The sequence below is a fragment of the Chiloscyllium punctatum genome, chromosome 31, assembly GCF_047496795.1.
Source record: "Chiloscyllium punctatum isolate Juve2018m chromosome 31, sChiPun1.3, whole genome shotgun sequence".
Classification (NCBI taxonomy): Eukaryota; Metazoa; Chordata; class Chondrichthyes; order Orectolobiformes; family Hemiscylliidae; genus Chiloscyllium; species Chiloscyllium punctatum.
Window position 1 is genome coordinate 14,215,966 of NC_092769.1, and position 5,057 is coordinate 14,221,022.

The 5,057-nt window shown below is 42.2% G+C and overlaps 1 pseudogene; it reads left to right on the top strand.

Moving 5' to 3' along the window:
* Window positions 1-1,965: 1,965 nt before the first annotated feature.
* On the top strand, window positions 1,966-4,248 carry LOC140456863 (cyclic AMP-responsive element-binding protein 1 pseudogene; annotated as a pseudogene).
* Window positions 4,249-5,057: the final 809 nt, after the last annotated feature.

The following is a 5,057-nucleotide window of genomic DNA, read 5'->3' on the forward strand; positions in this document are numbered from 1 at the left end:
TCTCTTTTAACACTATAGTCATGACATGCATGAACCTGTTGCAGTGCTTCAAACTCCATGACAGACTCGGTCTTGAACCTCCTCTATCCTTAAGACTTTATGTACTGCTTGCACTTTTCCATTTCCCCTTTGCACGTTCCCTTTCCAACCCACCCCACCTGTATCATTCCACAGTTGGAGCTGTCAAGGGCAGAAGTCTGTGGAATAGCCTCCCTAAGCTTCTCTATCTTCCTTTTAAGATGTATTTTAAAATCATTCTCTTTAATCAATGTTTTGATCATCCATGAAGCACCTTAGGAGATTTGCCATTGTGAAAGATTCCATACAATGCAAGTAGTTGTTGGTATTGCCATACATTAGGACAAACAGGAATGATGCAGTCAAAATTCTATCAAGAAAGTCACCGATAGGTGCAATGTATAGGCTACCAAATAACTACATCACATTGGCATGGGCAATAAACAAATAAATAACTAATGCCTGTACAAATGGTACAGCTATTATCGTCGATGATTTTAATCTACATGTAGATTGGTCAGACCAGCTCAGTCAAGATAGCCTTGAGGAGTTCACTAAGTGTATTCATGATAGTTTTCTTGAACAGTATGAAATGGAACTGACAAGGGAGCAAGCTATCCAAGATCTGGCCCTGTGCAATGAGGTAGGAATAATTAATGACTTCTGAGTTAGGGATCCCCTGGGAAGAAGCGATCACCGTATGGTTGAATTAGAATACATATGGAGAGTGTGAAGATAAAATCTAATAACTGGGTCCTGTGCTTGAATACCTGGAACTACAATTGAATGAGAGAGAATCTGGATAAAGTAGACTGTAAACAAAAATTTTATGGTGGGAAGTTGATGAGCAGTGGAAGATTTTCAAAGACATTTTACAAAGTGCTCAGCAAAGATATATTCCAGTGAAAAGGAAGGACTGTATGAAAAGGTATACTCGGCAATGGGTATCTAAGGAAAGTGATCTAATTAGACCCTAAGAACATAAGACATAGGAGTGGAAGTAAGGCCATTTGGCCCATCGAGTCCACTCCACCATTTAATCATGGCTGATGGGCATTTCAACTCCACTCACCCGCATTCTCCCCGTAGCCCTTAATTCCTTGTGACATCAAGAATATATCAATCTCTGCCTTGAAAACATTTAGCGTCCCAGCCTCCATTGCACTCCGTGGCAATGAATTCCACAGGCCCACAACTCTCTGGCTGAAGAAATGTCTCCGCATTACTGTTCTGAACTTACCCCCTCTAATTCTAAGGCTGTGCCCACCGGTCTTAATCTCCTCACCTAACGGAAACAATTTCTTAGCATCCACCGTTTCCAAAACATATATTATCTTGGAAGTTTATATTAGATCTCCCCTTAACCTTCTAAACTCCAATGAATACAATCCCAGGATCCTCAGCCGATCCTCGTATGTTAGACCTCCCATTCCAGGGATCATCCATGTGAATCTCCGCTGGACACGCTCCAGTGCCAGTATGTCCTTCCTGAGGTATGGGGATCAAAACTGGACACAGTACTCCAAATGGGGCCTAACCAGTGCTTTGTAAAATCTCTGTAGCGCATCGCTGCTTTTATATTCCAACCCTCTTGAGATAAATGACAACATTGCATTTGCTTTCTTAATCATGGACTCAACCTGCATGTTTACCTTTAGAGAATCCTCGACTAGCACTCCCAGATCCCTTTGTACTTTGGCTTTATGAATTTTCTCACCATTTACAAGGTAGTCCATGCTTGTATTCTTTTTTCCAAAGTGCAAGACCTCGCATTTGTTCACGTTGAATTTCTTCAGCCATTTCCTGGACCACTCTCCCAAACTGTCTAGATCATTCTGCAGCCTCCCCACTTCCTCAGTACTACCTGCCTGTCCACCTAACTTCGTATCATTGGCAAACTTCGCTAGAATCCCCCCAGTCCCTTCATCCGGATAATTAATATATAACATGACCATGCAGGTAACCTTGCCTGGGATCCAATCAATGACAAGTCCAGCGGTAACTTCAGTGCATTTGCTGAATGGGCAGACTGTTCAAGTGCAAGGAGTTATCGAAGCAGCTCAGTCCTCAGTCATACAGTCCCCTCCAGTTCAGACTGTTCAGATCTCTACTATATCTGAATGTGAGGACTCCAAGGAATCTGTGGATAGCATGACTGACTCTCAGAAACGTAGAGAAATTCTATCGAGATGGCCTTCATTCAGGAAAATCCTGAATGAACTTTCTTCTGATCCCCTGGTGTGCCAAGAAATTGATGAGGAAAAATCAGAAGAAGAGTCTGTCTCAACTGTTACTACAATGACGATGCAGACACCCATCTATCAGACTATCAGCAGACAATACATTGCTATCACACAGCGGGGGAGCAGTTCAGCTGGCCAACAATGGTTCAGATGGAGTGCAAGGACTCCAGACACTAACAATGACCAACGCAGCTACAGCCAAGGTTGGAGCAGCCATTGTACAGTATGCACAGAGCCCTGATAGACAGCAAATCTTTGTTGAAAATGTGTTGCTGGAAAAGCGCAGCAGGTCAGGTAGCATCCAAGGAACAGGAGAATCGATGTTTTGGGCATAAGCCCTTCTTCAGGAATCAGGCAGCATCCAAGGAACAGGAGAATCGACGTTTTGGGCATAAGCCCTTCTGTGCCAGGCAGCCAAGTGCTTGTACGAGGTGCTGCTGAAGATGTCCAAACCTATAAGATCCGTAAAACTCCTAACTCCACTGCTGGCCAGGGAATGGTTATGGCATCTTCACCAGTCCTGCAAAGCCAGTCCCAGAATGCTGAAGAAACCACTCATAAATGTGAAATCTGCCTCATGAAAAACAGGGAAGCAGCTCGAGAGTGCAGTCGCAAGAAGAAAGAGTGTGTGAGATGCTTGGAGAATCGGGTTGCTATTCTGGAAAATCAAATTGAAAGAGAAGGTGTACAAAGTGGCCAAAAACAGCGTGAAACTAGAACTGGGAAAACGTTAAAGGTCAACTGAAAGCCACAAAAGAGCTATAAAGAAAAGTAATATAGAACATGAGAAAAATAAACTAGCACAAACTATAAAGACAGAGAGCAAAAGTTTATATAATGAGAAAAGAATGGCTAAAGTAAATGTTGGTCCTTTGGAAAATGAGAAGAAGCATTTAGTTATGGGATATCACAGTGGAGGATACTAATATCTTTCCAGTAACTAGCAAAGAGACAAAGGTAGGTGAGGATTTGGAAACTATCATTATTACGGAACAGCTAGTTTTCGACTGTTTGGAGGTAATTGAGCTAATGATAGAAAAGTTTTCTGACCCTGATGGAATGCCTCCCAGGGTACTAAAAGAGATGCCAGGAAAAATAGCAAATGCACTGGCAGTAATTTTCTAAAATTCACTGGACTCTGTGGCAGTCCCAGCAGATTGGAAAACAGCAAAAGTGACACCACTGTTTTAAAAAGGAGGTGGACAAAAAGTGGGGAATTATATACCAGTTAGTTTATTCTCTATAGTGGGAAAGATGCTTGGGTCTATTATCAAGGAAGAAATAACAGGGAATCTCGATAGAAATTGTCCATTGTACAGATGCAGTATGGGTTCATGAAGGGCAGGTCATGCTTGACCAATCTTTTGGAATTCTATGAACACATTTCAAGCAAGGTGGACAACGGGGACCCAGTGGATGTGGTGTACCTGGATTTCCAAAAGACCATCAACAAGGTGCTGTGCAAGAGGCTGTTGCACAATATAAGGGTGCATGGCGTTAGCGGTAGAGTATTAGCATGGATAGAAGATTGGTAAACTAATAGGAAGCAAACTGTTGGGGACAAATTGTATTATTCTTGCTGACAATCATTGACAAGTCGTGTGCCTCAGGGATCAGTGTTGGGACTGCAATTATTTACAACTGATACAGATGATTTGGAGTTGGAACTACATGTAGGGTGTCAAAGTTTGCATGTGACACTAAGATGATTAGCAGGACAAAGTGAGCGGAGGACTGTGAAACTTTGCAGAGCAACATAGATACATTGAGTGAGTGGGTAATGGTCTGTCAAATTAAATAGAATGTTTGTAAGTATAAAGTTTATACTCTTTGGTTGTAGTAACATTTAAAAATAAAATCACTTGAATGTTAAAAAGTTGCATCATTTGCTCTGCAGAGTGACCTAAGCATCATTCTGCATGAAGGTTGGTCACCAGGTGCAACAATCAGTTCAGAAAGCAAATGGAATTTTGTCCTTCGTTGCTGAAAGGAATGTGTTTAAAGGCAGAGGTTATGTTCCAGCTATATTTGGGTGCTGGTGAGGCCACCCCTGGAGTACTGCATGTAGTTTTTGTCTTCTTCCTTGAGAAAGGGTGTACTGGCATGAGAGGGGGTGCAGAGGAGGTTAACTAGGTTGATCCCGGAGTTGAGGGGTTTGGCTTAAGAGAGACTGAGTAGATTGGGATTATATTCATTGGAATTCAGAAGAATGGAAAGATATAAAATAATGAATGGAATGGATAAAATAGAAATAGAGAGATGTTTCCACTGGCAGGTGAAGCAAGGACAAGAGAGCATCACCGCAAGATTAGAGGCAGCAAATTTAAGACTGAATTGAGCAGGAACGTCTTGACCTCGATGGAATTCATTGACCCGGGAAGTAGTTGACGCTCGTTCAGTAAATGTTTTTAAAGCTAGGTTAGATTTTTAAAAACGTAATTAATTAATGGACACGGTGAGAACGTGGGTAAATGGTTCTGTGTCCACAAACTGATCAGCCGTGATGTTATTGAATGGCAGAGCAGGCTCGAAGGGCAGGACGGCCTTCTCCTGTTCCTAGTTCTTCTGTTATACATCCCTCCCACATTCGTGACTTGGAGGTGTTGGTGTTGGATTGGGATGGACAAAAGTAAAATTCACACAACACCAGATTATTGGTCAACAGGATTATTTGGAAGCACTAGGTTTGCTGCTTCGTCATCAGGTGGGTTTGAGATGCTGTTGTGTCATTTTTAACTCTTGTAACTCATGAACAGCAACAAAAGCCACGAAGCAATCCGTATGCTCCAGCCAACA